This window comes from Lissotriton vulgaris, chromosome 7 (genome assembly GCF_964263255.1).
Source record: "Lissotriton vulgaris chromosome 7, aLisVul1.2, whole genome shotgun sequence".
NCBI lineage: Eukaryota > Metazoa > Chordata > Amphibia > Caudata > Salamandridae > Lissotriton > Lissotriton vulgaris.
The window spans coordinates 591,749,978-591,767,780 of record NC_141695.1 but is presented as its reverse complement, the minus strand read 5'-3'; the positions used below and the strand labels follow the sequence as shown (position 1 = coordinate 591,767,780).

Below are 17,803 nucleotides of genomic sequence, written 5' to 3'. Positions count from 1 at the left end.
CAAGCCCAAACGATCCAAACACACGGCCCTCTAATCTGTGAACCTTTCACGTGGGAAACCTTCTAAGAGTGAAATACAGCGATGAAGTTGTGAGTTGACAGAAAATAGTCCCACTCACCCAAAGACTTTTGAAAATTGGAGGTGTATAGAACCCTGAGTGTCCTAAATAAGAGCAAGATAAGGCAACACCCCTAAAGAGGGAGTTGACCCTTCAATTTTAAGGCAGATAGGTCAACAGACAATAACATGACAAGCGAGCAATAAAAATAATTACAAAAACAAGCACAATACAGGTTAAGGCAATGCCCGGGATGAGGGTAGAGACACCAAAATGTCTATACAGATAGATAAGGAAAAAAAGCAAAACTATAACAATCGAGCAATAATCATGATGTCATAATCTAGAACCAAACCGGATCCGGCCACACCCCAGGTACGGGCAGCCACACCACAGTGTAGAGACAGGTAGCACAGCCCAGATAGCAGTAACCCTGAGTGTAGATGTAGATGTCAAATTCAATAACAAGGCAAAACAATTACTCGTGTAAAACTGCATGCCTTCCCAAATGGAGTTGCACGTCACATGGCAAACCAATCACTACCAAATATAACCCGATTTTAAGATATTTCTTTATGAATTAATTCAGCATTAAACCCACTCAACCCTCCCCATTCTCACATGAAATGTTGAGTATGCATACATGCCAGGCTCGGTACAGACTCCACATCAGTTGAAATGTATTAGGACACCTTCCATTACTATTAGCCATTGTTTTTTAGGTCTCGCCTAGCTACTGCGTAAGCGATGCTCTTTAGGTCTCGCCTAGCTATTGCCTAAGCGATGCTCTGCGAGATATTTAGTGGGGCTTATGCAAGTGCTCCCAAAGGCTGCAGGCGGATCGGGTACAGTGCATGTGCGCCGGGCGCGTGCACCCTTTGTCGTCCTGCATGATCACTTTCGCAGCCGCTTTGATGTTTCCAGTGAGCCGCGCGGCCACTGAGAACATCAAATCGGCCGCAAAAGTGATCACAAAGTGTATCACACACAGCCTTTACTTAGACAGTGTTTTTTAAATATCCACTTCAATCAGACTTTGCTTTACCACGCTGTGCTAAGTTAATTGTTTTTCATTATGGAATCGTCCTTTGAATATTAGCATGTGCATCATTTAAAGAAGCTATTTACGATAGAACACCCAACCATGAGCCTGTCAAGCTGCCTTTGGTTTGACAGTTGGTTGTTTTTACAAGGTTTAAACACCGGAAGGCGTTTGTACAAGAGACTCTGGCAAATTAAAGGCACACCGGCCTCTCACGTATGATTTCACTGCTTTGTATCATAGCCATTAATGAGTGACCACACATTTTTTTCTAGACATATATGCGCTTGCTCAAACATTAGCATTTGCATAACTTTAAAGGGATTCATCAGCTTTCAGCGCCCTGGCTTTCCTTTGCCGCACACACCACTCACTGGCTCACCTCCTGCTCTCCCTCGCGCGGCCGCACGTCTTGTTATTGTAGCTTTCTACCCGCACATGCTTTCCGCCTGTTGCTGCTTCTATTTCTTTTTTTATGAGTAGTTTTCACTAGCGCTGTTCATGCTCCTCCCAGACTACAATACCACACCCCCCCTACCCCAGATGGCCCTGCTTATTTCGTAGTTGGTCTCGCAGGCACGGCACGCTCTACCGCTGTGTGCTTATACTTTCCGCATGGCACTGCGCTGTCTTGTAGTTTAAACTTTAATTACATGGTTTTGGAGCCCACGTGGCTCAGCGCTGTGCTCTGTTTCACTTTTTGTTTTGTTTCCACTAACTATCCTGCTTTCGAAATGTCAGCTGTTTTTTTCCTCAAAGCATTTACACATTCCTCCTTCCAATACACTTGCAGCGTCTATAGTTGCCTTTCGATTAATTGCCTTTTTTTTGTTAAGCTCCACTGCTTTCACGCGCGCTCCCAATTCACGTTTTTTAGCTCGCCGAAGCACTCCCGGATGGTTTGCAGCTCTCTAGATGTTTCAGGTCCTGCTTTTACAGGTTTCCAATGTGCGTCCAAATTCTTCTAGTTTCATTACCGATGAACTGTCCTGTCCACTCCCAAGGTCAAGTGTTTACAGTTCACCAATATGTCAATACTTTCAGTTTATACTGTTTAGCTACCTAACAGCCTTAACAATCAGGCTCCTTTGTTCTCAGCTGAATAATTTAGAAAACCTCCCTAACTACAGATTTATTTTAGTGCTTAAGTGATGAATGGCAGACAGCAGCTTGCAGGTACATGTTTATTAGTTATAATAATATCCCCAGCGGAAACTCGTTCTATACATTTTTTGTTAAAAATTATAACCATCTCCTGCATTTGATAACAAGCTCATTGATTCCATAAATTAAATCACATACGTACAGTTGTTGCATGCTATAATGAGACACTGGTCCAGCAGCAGTCAAAACGTGTCTCATTTTAACTGTTATGGGGCTTTTCCATGTTTCCAATGATGCATGTTTCTTTAAATATTGCTAGATCCTCAAAATGGATGGATTTAGGCCCATATCTCTGTACTGGGGTGAATGTACCCCGTGTGGGACGGGTATGCTCAGTCGTGAGTCCCGTGCTCTCCAGGCCACTGGAGTCATGCTATCCTGGCTGATGATGGCTGATAGCCAGAAACCGGTCCTAGGATGCTTGATTCTGGTCCAGGGAAGACATGGCTTGGCAGTTCGGGCTGGACTGTTCCCATGAGGCACAGGGTCAAGGCTGATTTGCATATGGCCATGTCTGAACTGGGGTGGTGTGGAGTGCAAAAAAACGATGGATTTAGGCCCAGATCTCTGTACTGTGGTAAATGTATGACATTGTTCTGCATTCTGTCCTTCAGCTGTTGTTTTTGCATTTGTCACCCCAAGTGGGACGGGTATGCTCATACGTGAGTCCTGTGCTCTCCACGCCTTTGGAGTCAAGCTATCCTGGCTGATGATGGCTGGTAGCCAGAAACAGATCCTAGGATGCTTGCCAAGCCATGTCTTCCCTGGATCGGAATCAGATCGGGCTGGTCTGTTCCCATGAGGTACAGGGTCAAGGCTGATTTGCATATGGCCATGTCTGAACAGGGGTGGTGTGGAGTGCAAAAAAACGATGGATGTAGGCCCATATCTCTGTACTGGGATGAATGTATAACATTGTTCTGCATTCTGTCCATCAACTGTTGTTTTTGCATTTGTCACCCAGAGTGGGATGGGTATGCTCAGACGTGAGCCCCGTGCTCTCCACGCCACTGGAGTCAAGCTATTCTGGCTGATCATGGCCGATAGCCAGAAACCGGTCCTAGGATGCTTGATTCTGGTCCAGGGAAGACATGGCTTGGCAGTTCGGGCTGGACTGTTTCCATGAGGCACAGGGTCAAGGCTGATTTGCATATGGCCATGTCTGAACTGGGGTGCTGTGGAGTGCAAAACAACAATGGATTTAGGCCCAGATCTCTGTACTGGGGTGAATGTATGACATTGTTCTGCATTCTGTCCATCAACTGTTGTTTTTGAGATACTCAAACATGGCACACTTTTCAGTGATATGGCTGTGTATGCAGTCTTTTGGCTTTTAACGCTTTAGTGGCCTATTCCGCTTTTAGCAGATGTTTTGCAATGAACTCATCAAATTTAGATATTGTGAAGTAACGTGTTCATTCTTAATTAAGTTTGTAAAGTATTTTTCGGATTACTGCATAGCAGTGAACAAATGCATTTGGCATAACTATAATCAGCATAATTGCACTCAACGTCACACAGTTCCATGCCACACAATTCAACGCCACACAATTCAACTTCACACATTTCCATGCATCACCACATAATTCCAGACCAAACTACACCATTCAACTCCACAACATAATTCCACAACACACCACATACCCAATCCACACAACAAAATTCTACATCATGTTGCAAAAGCTAACACACCACACCACATTATCTCACATACACGGTGGCAGGGTGTGCAGTGCCACACCAACAACCCGTGTTTGTCCAAAAGAGTAATCAAATAAGCTAATGATACCTAATTTACAGAGTCTCTAAAAAATGACCAGCCCCCGTTCTGGTCGTAAATACAACACATCAACACAAAAGGTAAGAGAGGCACAATGATAGAGACAACAATCATTGGGTTTGATCCCACATAAAGAACCACGATGACAGGAACAACCTTTTTTTCTTTAAATGGTGAAGTGAATCCTTTTCATTCAAAGATTTATACAACAGAGCCAACGGGTTTCACCCTAGCGGGCTTCTTCAGGGCAAAGTATGGTCCACAAAGCAACCAGATTCCATAGGGTGTTCGCCCAACTAAAAGGATAACATTAGTAATGAAATCCTGCTCCAATGTCTGGTTAAGAATGCTCAAAGAATCAGAAAGTTCACAGTATTGTGTAAGTGGTTCACGCTAAGTAAAAACAGGAACTAGAGGGCATTGAGTGTCGCGCTAAACCGCAGGGCTCATAATAAAGCACCAATAAGCGGCCGACGAAGAAACTCATTTTTCGTCTGTTTTCAAAGTAACTGATGATCAAACCCAATGATTGTTGCCTCTATAATTGTGCCTCTCTTACCTTTTGTGTTGAAGCGCACCACATTATTCAACTCCAATATATACCACTCCACAACACACAATACCATTCTACATAATTAACTCCATTACACACAGTTACACTCTACATAATTCCAGTACACTCAATGCCATATAATCACTATCCACATAATTCCACTGCACAATCATGTCAAATAATTCCACTACACACAATCGCTCCACACTCCACATTTCCAAACCACACAATTCCACGTCTAATTCTAATCCAATCCACATAATTCCACCCCACACCACACATGTCCACTCCACTCCATAACACACCAGTAAAAGACATTGTCATGTACAACACCGATAGCTCTTCTAGCAAATGTGAGAACTGTAGGCATTAGCATAGCCAATAGGTCTTGCCTTTGGGACCTTATATGTTTTTAGGTCTCGCCTAGCCTTCGCGTAAGCGATGCTATGCGAGATATTAAGTAAGGGGCTTTTAAAAGTGCTCCCAAAGGCTGCAGGTGGATCAGGTACAGTGCATGTGCGCCGGGCGCGCGCACCATTTGTCAGCCTGCGTGATCACTTTTGCGGCCGCTTTGATGTTCTCAGTGAGCCGCGCGGCCACTGAGAACAACAAAGCGGCAGGAAAAGTCATCACCATTTGCGCGCGCACCACTCGCGTGCTCCCCCCCCCCCATCACTTTCCCTGCTGGCATTCCCATCTCCCTTCTTGCCCAGTCCTTGTTACTCATTGCGTATGTGTCATTTAATACGTTTTCACTTTTCATTTTTCGCTTCCCTTTTCAGCTTATGATTTTATTTTGATATTGCTTCTTCTTTTCGAGTACGATAAAAGGAAGGTGAGCTATCGTCTTTCCGTTCATTCTTGCCTGCGCTGTTCCACACGCGCCTGTTTAAACACTACTTTCGAGCAGATTATATTGCTATAGTTCTGCCTCATTGTCACAAGTCCTTGACAGAGTTCGCCTCTGTTAAAACATGGTAAAAAATCAATCCCCTCTTATTTACAGCAGGGAGGTGAACAATGTTATTTCTCTTTTCTTTTATAGTTTAGGTAGTGCTATTAAACGCACGCATGATTAAATATTGCATCTGAGCAAGTTACATTGTTTTCATTTTACTTTATTCTTACATGTTTAAAGATTGAGCCCACCACGGTCAAAAAACTCCTCAAGCTTTATTTCTTGTTTATCGCAGCTGTTTTTTCCTAGTGACTTATACCACGAATTTGATTTACGGCCCAGCGTGTTACTTCGCTATCAGATGAGCCACAATCTATAGAGCCGCGCTGATCTGCTTTCTGGTAAGGTGTTTACTCCGTTGGATTACTGGATTTGGTCATCTAGGTTTCTCCATACAATTATGCCATCTTATGTTATCATGATTTCATTTTCATCACAGGCCATACTTGATTTCAAGAACTAACAGCTGCCCCTGCCACTAGGAGTGTGTTATCCATGGTAGCATCCACATATTCAGGCATGAAAGGTTTGTTTCTATAACCTCTTGCAGCGATAATTGAATTCATTTCAGTTCAGTTAGCTTTTTTGATGTTTTCTTCTCCATTCAACCACACACACACATCCACACACACACAACCACATACACAACCACACACACACACAACCACACACACACACACACACAACCACATACACACACACAACTACACAACCTAACACACACACAATCACACAACCACACAAAAACCACACAGCCACACAAACACACAACCACAAACACACAACCACGCACACACAACCACGCACACACAACCACGCACACACACAACCACACACACAACCACACACACAACCATGCCCAACCACACACAACCACACACACACACAACCATGCCCAACCACACATAACCACACACACAACCACACACACACAACCACACACACACACAACCACACACACACAACCACACCACACACACACACAACCACACACACACAACAACACACACACAACCACACACAACCACACACACACAACCACACACACACAACCACACCGTCAGTGCACACTTTCACAGACACCATCAGTCAACAGTGCATGCTTTAACTGGGCACAAACACCACCAGCCGTCAGTGCACACTTCCACCAGGCACACACCACCAGACGTCAGTGCACGCTTTCACCAGGCACACACCACCATACATCAGTGCATGGTTTCACCAGGCACACACACACACCACCAGCCGTCAGTGCATGCTTCCACCAGGCACACACACCACCACCCGTCAGTGCACACTTCCACCAGGCACACACACCACCAGCCATCAGTGCACAATTTCAACAGGCACACACACCACCAGCCATCAGTGCACACATCAATTGTTAATGCATCCGCAATTAACTATTGTAGCAATCGCAGTATGGCGCACGTTACTTTTAAACATATTCATCTAAAGCGCAGATTGCCACCATTGCTACAAAAATAAAGACATTTTTTTTTGCCTACAATTTATAGACTTTTGTTGCAATTGGTGTTGCAATATTTAGCAATGCCAATAGCTCAAACGTAATTAATGTGAGACCGATTGCCTTGCAAAAGCTTGTTTAGGTCTTGCCATGAGACAGCATTAGTTGTCTCGCTGGCCTTATATAGTATTTGTGGCCTCTGGATCTATATGGTACCAACGCATGGCAGTCTCAGTGATGAATTGTTACAAGAATGTATACGTAATAACACAGCCTGCTCTATGGGCATGATTCTGATTATGCATGTGTGGGAAGAAAATGAGAACACACTTAAACTAGCTGAGAATCTGGAGAAGGATTTGGAGTCCTACGGAAAGACACAGGAGACAGATACTGCCAAAGCGAAGATGGAAGGAAGGAAGTAAGAGTGCAGAAATATGATGAGGAGATAAAAAACAAAACACTAGAAATTCATGAGGGACAAAACGGACTATGTGAATGGACGAGTTCTCACTTTTGATAAAAAGTATGACTATGCAGCAACAACTGCGAAATCAAATTGAGACAGAAAGGAACAAGAGGAAAGCTCAGTTATGAGTTCAGATATAAGTCAGATTCAGCAAAAATGGTAGAATCCAGGAGTAATCCTACAGATAATCCTAGTAAAGGTGGACAGTGGCAGCTCCTCCGCTAAGGCAGAGGAGCGTCGCCCCACTGCTTTTTGCAATGTAAAAAAAGAAAAAGAAAATGATAATTCGAGTTTATTATAATTTTATTTTCTCATGTTGCTGCACCTTTGCGGGCGGGGCTGCTCTTGTAGCAGGAGGAGGAGTGGTTTGCACTCCCTATGTGAGCATGAATGTTTGGCCAGATGTCTAGGGCCAGCCAGTCATGCGCACTTTGCATGTTCTCCACCCAGGCTGCATTGCAGCCTGGGTGGAGAACATGTCCACCCCTCCAGTTCCTGACTGAGCACCGAAACAACCAACAACAAACAGTTAGTACGTGTATATCTGCAACCTGACGGAAAGAAGTGAAAAAAGGAGCAGGGAGGCCGAATACTGACTTTACGGGCGGTAAATTGAATACAGACCAACCGGGTAGACTACGCAACAAAGGCAGCACGCAAAAAAAAAGTTGACAACATCCAGTCACGTGCTACACCTTAGGCTGATCCTCTGCCTTCAAGGATAACTCCAAAAAGTCCCTTATAACGGTGGCTCCTTTTCCTTCTAATAAAGAGAACTCCACGGAGAAGTAAAGATACAAAGACTTGTGTGGACCCCTTACACCTATATTACTAAATGGTGTTTCGTGACGATTGATGGAATTTTCCTCGAATTGATTACAGAGGATGACATCTCTAATGTAATGAGTGTTTTTTTTAAAACCCTGTCCTGATGAAGGTGTCATCATAAAAACCGAAACGCTGCGTCGACAACTTGTTTTTAACAGCCATCTGCTTTTTAATTTTGTTCTTGTGTTTAAAATATTTGCACTACTGAACTAATGGAAGTGTGTCAACACTTTTTTTAACTATTCTATATTGAGGCACTGTAATATTTGATATTGTATATTGTACGGAATAAATTGTTTAAATTTTATAAAAATTGTTTTATTTTTGTGCATATTTTTGCAGAATGTGGTTCTACATGTAAGGATCTCTTGAGTTATGGTGGTACACTATAGATAGGATAACTCTTTATGAGTTATTAACAGGGATTGTTTGATTTCTTACTTAGCATGAATGTTTGGCCAGATGTCTAGGGCCAGCCAGTCATGCGCACTTTGCATGTTCTCCACCCAGGCTGCATTGCAGCCTGGGTGGAGAACATGTCCACCCCTCCAGTTCCTGACTGAGCACCGAAACATGGTGCTCAGACCAATCACAACACTGCATTGCAGCGTTGTGATGGGCTGCGGGATGCTTGGGAGCACTGGTGCTTCCTGTTTCACCCAGGAAGCTAGGAAGAGGACATAGGAGAGATGGAAAGGGGTTTTTATTCTCTACTCCCGCCCTCCCTTTCTCCCACAACCTCATCCCACTTCTGCTTCTCGGTAGCAGCCGCCACTGCAGGTGGAGTGCTTTTAAAGGAGTACAGGTTGCTGCAGCAAGACAGGCAGCACCCAAACAGAGAAACAGAACATGGAGACGACACAATAAAAGAAAGAGCGAGAGGAGGAGGATTAAAAAGGGGAGGCATGCTTACCAGAAGCAAGGCCAGGGGCAAGCCCCAAGCAAAACAGATGAGAATTTTGTAATACATTTGACATGTATAGTAGTTATTAAAGGAGGAAACGAAAGTATTGAATTTGGTTTGCCTTTTTCTGCAACTGCAGACTTTAACTACAAAAACAAGAGTAGATTTGTTTAACTTTGTCAACAAATTGAAACTGATAAAGGCCCATGCAATATCGAAAAACAAAAACTGTGACACAAAGGAGTCTATTCCCACAGGAATAGCAACCTGATAGATGGTTGATGATGCTGAATGTCTATGAAATGTATATGAATTCGATCAGCATATTGACACAATGGGAAGTCAAAGCCCTGAAGGGGACTCAAATACTTTGGTGATAACTTTGAATGGGATGGGTTTAAAAACCAACCTGAGCAGGGGGACAGATTTTAGACCAAAGTCTAGATGTGTTCCTGCACTAACGTATGATGCAACTGATGTTTTCCAATAGGTAATGATTAAGCAATTGAAACACCTAAGAAGACGTACTCTCAAAGATCATAAGAAGAAACAGAATTTGAATTGGTCACAATATGAGATTTTGTAACTTTTGTCAGAGCAATCATGAACAGAATATATTTCAAATATATACAACTAAGGCCCTGATTCCTATGTCGGTCTGGAACTAGAACCGAATGACCTCCTGTTGTCTGTTCCAGTCCAGGAAGCAGGATGCAACCGAACCCTGTTCTGTTGCAATCTTATACTTTACAATGGGAGCATGTATTCCGAACGGAATGCATGCGCTCATTGTAAAGAGCAGGGGTGCAGTTCATCCCTGCACCCCCTGGCAGGCACCTCAAAGAGCCAGTCACCAGGTGCAGGGATCAACAGGGGGGAAACCATAGGTGCCCCTTAGGCTGCCATTCGGCAGCTTTACACCCTTGGGGCCCTGCTCGGGGCCCCCAAACACAGATTCGCTGTGTCGGAAAAGCCAGCACAGAAAGGAATTGGGAAGCTGCCATTGTAATCCCTCAGCCGAAGAGACCTTGCTGAGGGATTATTGGAGGTATTCTGAAAGGCGGACGGGCCATTCGGAAAACAGATTAGATTCCCTTCCGACCGACCCCATGGAAATGGGTCGGTCGGTAAGGAATCTGGCCAGCCTATTATGATACCGGCTGGAGGGCTCCAACCAACGGTCAGAGCCGTTCCAGCCTGCAACGTAATCGGGTCCTAAATTACGTAAACCTGACCGATAACCTCAGAGGACATGTATTTTTGCCCATTAGGGTGTAATTATTGAGAGAACCCAGAGGTGTATTTAGTTGTGTTAGACATGTATTTCTGCCCACTAGGGGTTGATCATTAAGAACATTCAGAATATATTTAGTTGGATCAGTCATTAGGGACTTAGTAGAATTCCTATTAAACCAATAGACATACTTGTATGAGCTTTTTTGTAATAAAGCATTATAAAGGTTCAATGATGTGTGAAAGTAACTAGCCCACTGGGGCATAATTTGGTGTCGCTCAAAATAACCGCAACTGTAATATCAGTTCATGAACGTTAACGATAAGCATCTTGCATTATTCTTACGTAAACTACGTGTTCGATTAGTTCTATCCCACGATTATGTCATCTGGCCATCAGAGATTCTTTCAGTGCTGTGCAAAAGATGTTATACTTGGTCTAGCGAGCTTGTATTTTCATTACTATTTTTAGGTCTGGCATTTGAGACAGTTTTATCCATCTCGCCAGCCTATTGTTTTTCCCCTAAATAATACAGAATATACACATATAATGGACTTTTTGGTTAGTGATCTCCAGTGATTGGCCCCTTAGTTGTCATTCATATTTTGCATCCGCTCACCATAGCATACAGCATGGAACAGGGGGCCCTCTCACTTTAAACACTGGCTTCTGTCCTTTTCAGTGACTGCACAAAGCCTATGCACATTGTCCAAATAGTACTCATCTCTTTAGTGACAAAGTTGGTGTAAAGTGTGCTTTTTGATATTGTTTTTATATGAATTTTAAACAAAAGTTATGTATTTTGCCTGCATTGTGAGTGCCCAGATAGACAGTGGTTTATTTGGCATCTTTTTATTTATATTTTCAAGCGCAATAGACAAAGTTGCCCATTAATGCTGTAACGCTTAGAATAAGCGAACTATAGCAGCGTGACAGATTATCCCGGGGCTGTAGCGGGGCGGGAGGGACCTTGCTGTTGCACGTCTACAGTATGACGCGTTAAGTTAGGGGGGGGAGGGTTGGGAGGGGGAGAGGGAGAGGAGGGGTCGTCATGTATGTCATGTTTGTCACATTTGTCCTATCCGGTTGGTTCGTCCCGTAGGTCTCTTCCACGTCTTCGTCTATGTCCACACCAAATGAGCAGACAGACCGTCCAGGTCAAAGCCGCCACCACAACCGGCCACCCAAGCTCACGCAGATAGACCACATAAGCACAAATGCCGCAGACACCAAACCCATGTAGAACCTATGATCGGGCAGAGAGCCAGCCCAAGCAACCTAAGCAATGGCACTGAATAACAATGCTGCACTGCTTGCGGACCTAAAAATTGTCCCCCTCAACGTGAAAGGTCTAAATCACCTGATTAAGAGAAAGAAAGTACTAGACTATCTGGCAAAGACTAAAGGGGGTTTTTTCCTACTACAAGAAACCAAACTCTCAAAAGAAGATGCGAACAAGCTTAGGGCGAGATAGGTCAGGTAGCCTGCTCACAGGCGGTGGGCAAAAAGCAAGGAGTCATCACTCTGATAAACAGTAAATCGAGGTTAACCATAGTGAAAGTAAAATACGACAATGAAGGGAGACTACTGATTACTCAGCTGAAAAGATGTGAGGAAACAATTCTAGTAACAAACATATACACACCAAACACAGATGACACAACATACTGGGAGGAGCTAACGAGGGAACTAGAGGCAAACCAACCGAACGATATGAATGTGCTGGCAGGCGACTTCAACCTGGCTCTGGATCACACACTAGAGAGACAATCAAAGTCACAGGCCTGACCTCCCGCATCCCATAACATTCTAAGGAACATATGTAACAGATTCAATCTGAAGGACCCATGGCGCTTACAACACTCCGACACCAGGGACTATACTTTCTACTCCAACCCACACAACTCCTACAGCAGAATAGATTACATCCTCATCTCAGGCTCACACACACACCTAACAGAACACACGGAAATTGCGGCAAAAACAATCTCCGACCACTCATGCATCAGCCTACACCAAACAGGTCGATACAACAAACACATCACTCGGAGATGGAGATTCAGCGGTATAGTGATGGCATAACAGGAGGACAAAACTAGAATCGAGAAAGCCGATATCACAGATAACGACACACCAGACATAGATCCAAAAAGCCTGTGGGATGCGCTTAAAGCGACTATCAGAGGCACGCTAATAGAGATCAAAGCCAGAAGAGATAGGGAAGCAAAAGCACAGCTAGATCAACTGGAAAAAGACATCAAACAACTAGAAGCTAAGCACATTAAGGACACTTCGAACACTGCCGCGCTTGTAGAACTCACAGGTAAGAATTACGAATTCAACAGAATTCTTAGCGAAAGAGCAGGACTATGGATAAGAAAATACAAAACAAATAAACCTTTGCGAGGCAAACAAGGCAGGGAAAATCCTAGCGTCATATCTCAAACACAAAGGTAGCACTGCATCTCAACAATCACAGACTCAAACAACATGGCACACATCATACATAAGGAGACCCTAAACACGTTCAGGGAATATTATCAAGAGCTCTACGAAAGGGATGACAATCTAGACCAGGAGGGATGTACAACGTACCTAGATAGACTTAACCTACCCAAGATAACAGAAGAGGAAGATAAAGCACTAGGTCAAGACATAAAAACCAATGAGATTACTGCAGCCATTAGGTCCCTAAAAGACAACAAAGCCCCGGGGCTAGATGGATACACAGCCCCCTTCTACAAAACCTTCCAGGACCAACTACTTCCGGTCTTGACTAAAGTCTACAACAACTGAGAAAGGGAGGGGGAGGTAACAATCTATGTCACAAGCTAACATAATTGTCATACCCAAGGAAGGCAAAGACCCACAATGGCCCAAAAACTACCACCCTATCTCAATAAAAAACTTAGATTGCAAGATATATGCCAAAATCCTGGCAAAAAGACTAAACAAAGTGCTCCCACAGCTGATTGGACACTCAAAGGGAGGCTACCTGAAAACATGCATATCTCACGATAACACAAGACTCCTCTGCTAGGTCATAGAGCACTCCTCCAAAAAATGCAACGCGGCAGTGGCAATTACGCTTGACGCAGAAAAGGCCTTTGACAGGGTATCCTGGCGATTCCTAGAAAAGAGTATGCAAGCATACAACCTTGGGAAAAGTTTCACGAAGAAAGTCATGGCACTGTACAAAATCCCTAAAGTACAGATTGCTATTAACGGTACAACATCTAGTCAATTCTGCCTCCAGAGGGGAACGAGACAAGGCTGCCCGCTATCTCCGATGCAGTTCCTACTAGCGCTCGAACCCCTGATTAGGGACATCCTTGCAAACAGAGATAAAGTGGGGGTAACCATTAACAATACCACAGCCAAACTCGCAGCCTATGCAGACGACCTACTCATAAAAACGGAGGACCCCGATCACTCCATATGAGCACTCATTGACACCATTGAGACGTATGCCAGACACTCAGGATACAAACTCAACAGAGACAAATCAGAATGTATGCCCCTCAACATACACACAACCAGAGAGGTTATAGGAGACTCAGGGCTTTCCTGGCAACCCAGGTTTGTCAAATATTTAGGGATCCAATTTGGGAAAAACCGAAGATCCACCCTAGAACAGAATGAGAAAATTACTCTAGAAAAGATTAAAGGGCTACTAGAAACCTGGTCACCCAAATACATCACCTGGTGGGGAAGAATAGACACTGTAAAGATGATGATCACTCCTATAGTAAACTAGCTAAACAAATTCATATGGAGAGACAAAAAGCAGAGAATAAGTCTGCCAAAACTTTGACTAGAGAAAGAGCTAGGAGGACTAAACGTGGCAGACCTGAGAACTTTACAGACAGCCTTCATAGCCAGACAAGGTATGCACTGGATACTTCCGAACCAGCACTACACTCCGACATGCCTTTCAGTGGAGAAAGCCATCCTAAACAACACAGACCCTTTAACTCTCCTCACCGCCAACAAGCAAACAAAAGAATAACTCGATATTTAAGATCACTGGGCAAGCGCTGCTCAGGGTAGACCAGAAGCTCGAGTACAGCATCAAAAATTCATACTGGGAAACACTCTGGGCAAACCCCAAGATTAAATATAGAGGAAAGCCCCTGGACATAGAATCATGGAGAAAACTAGGATTCTCTTATCCAGCTCAGCTGGAGGATGAGGGGTTGCTGCACACCTTCAATAGTCTGAAAACACAACACAACCTCCCAGACATAGAACTATACAATTTCCTAGCAATAAGAACAGCCTTAACAAAATCAAAAATAACTAAACATATACCCTCAATCTTTCAGTATATGGAAAACAGACACCAGGTATTGCACTTGTACAAACTCCTCCGCCCTGTCTCCTCCAAACTTAATGCCAAGAACACCAGCTTTTGGGAAAGTCAGCTAGGCTCCAGACTCACCGAGCAAGATCTACAAACGTTCTGGGTGGCCCCATCAAAAAGTATGTTATCCCCAGTACTAGCACAGAGGAAATTCTGGCTACTACACCAGGCATACTGGACACCAGCGTGCCTAGCATCACTAGGCCTGATAAACAGCGACTGCTGCAGGAACTGTAGCACAGAAAAGGGGGACCTCGCACACCTCATCTTCAACTGCAGTAAGGTCAGCAAATTCTGGAAGAAGGCGTTCGGCTTCATTAACAAGGCCCTAGGCTGCACTCTAAAACAGGAATTTGCCACTATTACCACAGCACACATTTCAGCAGACATAGCCACACAACACGACAGAAACCTTCTAGACTTCCTCCTGATGACAGTAGTTAAAACAGTGCTAGCCAAATGGAAAGACACCTCCAAAGCCACATGCAAGGGTGGCTGAACGGGGTGACTTATCTCAGAGGGGCTGACAATACTGCACTAAGACACACTCCTTGGAGAAATCCCAACAGAGAGATGTGGTCAACACTAGACAAATTCCTAAACCCATACAAACCCCATAAACAACGGAAGACGCTACACCAGCAGAAAACACCCCCACAAGGGGCCGGCGGTCTGTCACCAAAAATAACCGCCAAGTACAAATCTGTTTTGTGTTATGTTAAATGTATCAACTAGACCTGCGACCAATCGCAACTTATCCTTATTGTTCAATGTTATATGTGAGCAAGCCTGTAGGGGGGGCAAGCGAAGACCGGAAAACCAACAGCTCGTGTACATTCGAACAATCAAACACCGCCATCGCTGCAAGGAGCATGCCCAAACGTGAACGCCTGCGAAACTTGATATATGTTACATGTCAAATCGTATTCTGTAATGTGTAAATACCAATAAAAAATCATTATAAAAAAGTATTTAAGTAGCATTGCAAGATTGTTCATGATTATGTTTAAATCATGATTTAATATTGTCTCCAAAAATAATAACATGAATGGTGCACCAGAAAAGCTTTTTAGTTAAAAACAACTAGTAAAACAGCCACATCAGTGATTTTTTTATTTATAATTTGTATTGCAACCATATGGTGGCCATGTTCAAGAGGTCGCATATTTTCTGTTTTTATTAATGTGGCATAAGCTTGCATTGAAAAAAAGCATTGCACTTTGCTTGCTAAGACAAAATCTTTTGGATTTGCTAATGCTTGTTCCTACAGTGGTTTTAGTTCTGCAATATATGAGCACATAACTGCTTAAGAAAGCTATATATTTTATGTTAAAATTATTTAAGTGATCAACAGTAAAACGGACTTACTTTATTTTGGATTTTTTTTTCTCATTCTGTAGTAATACTGATCTTCAAACTGTCAAGTTACAGTAATTCAAGACAAATAATGCTTGTGTCAATCCACCTTTTACTGTGACGTGCATTAAAACTACAAATAATTCCTACAGCTGAAGCACACGTCTTGGTCTATTAAAATTATATACAATGGTTAATTTGTTGACGTTTAAAATTACAATGCATCTTGTGTGGTCACCACGTTCAAGCAACAGCACGCTTACTTTGTATAGCATTTATTTGCATTATTAAATGTTTTTAAAAAAAGTAGCCAATGCACTAGCTTGCAAAGGCCAGACCCAGTGGCTTTGCCCATGCTAGCAGTACTGTTAGAAGGAAGTGAGGTTTCTCTTTTCCAGGTCTGTTTGCAGCTCATGGCCAGTGCCGAGTGCTCCCCACTTCTTATGTTCTGTCGTGCAGTGGGCGGGGTAGATTGTATGGTGGGGTGGGGGATGAACGAGGTGGCCAGGAAAGGCGGAAGTTAGTGTCATCAGACACATGCAGTCAGGACACTGCAGTACTAGCCCAAGCACTAAATTATACTGTGATTTACTCCTGCAGGCAGGTATTATGTTAGAGTTGAATCGAGCAGGTAATGGTAGGCACATGCTAGTTGGACAGGTAATGGTGCTGTACCATTTACTCGAGGAGGCAGGGATGTAGCTGCATTTTCTGAATCAAGCTCGGGTACCATAGCATTACTGACACAGTGGCGATTACCCAAGTGGACAGGAATACTGCAACCTCTATATCTGCGGGGTGGAATGCACTCACAGGCAGTGGGAGTCCTAATGCAGCACTTGTTTTAACTTGCTTATTGTTGGGCAGGGGTAGCAGGACGTCTAAGTCGGGCTACTAGGGTCGGTGCAGCAATTTCTCGAACCCGTAGACACCCCGACATTTTCGAAGCAGGCTGCATTTCCTCGAGCACAGAGGGGTACTGTGCCATTCCTCGTGCATACAGTACTGCAGCCTTTTCTGGAAGACTGAGGCCTTCCACCTCGAGTACACAGGTGCACCGGCGCTTCCTCGAGGACTGATACTAGCATTTCTCCGAGTTAGACGCAGATAGCGGACATCTCAGGGCCACAACTGCGAACACGTTGTTATTCCATTGTGGGCGAGAGGCGAGACGTGACAACGAGGGCGCAAGCCCCGCCCAGCTCTCGCTGACCCAGAACACCGTCTCCTCGCAGATGCTCTTAGACAGCTTGTGTGAAAGTACCGGACTAATCTTTGTGTTGTGGAGACTTTACAAGGAAGCTAACGAGGAACGCCAAGGTCAAGGGCAGGTGGAGTGATCTAACCGCACGAGGACGCGGCAACAGTGGGAGGGGCTGCGGGGAGCACTGAGTAGAATGAACTTGTTTGTACTTACTACCATTGCTATGTGATTTTAGAGTTTATCTGTTTGTATCTCTTCCTTGAGTGACTTTACACCTTGCACATTTGCATTTTTTTCCTGTTTGTATCTCTTCCTTGAGTGCCTTTCAACTTGTACATGTGCAATTTTTTCCTGTTTTTGTCTCTTCCTTGAGTGACTTTACACCTTGTACAGTTGCAATTTTTTCTGTTTGTATCTCTTAT

The 17,803-nt window shown here is 43.9% G+C and overlaps 1 protein-coding gene across 2 annotated transcripts in view; it reads right to left on the bottom strand.

The window, feature by feature from the left end:
- Window positions 1–17,803, bottom strand: part of RHBDF2 (rhomboid 5 homolog 2) — a 354,741-nt gene that overhangs the window by 80,066 nt on the left and 256,872 nt on the right. The gene's annotated exons all lie outside the window — the stretch shown is intronic.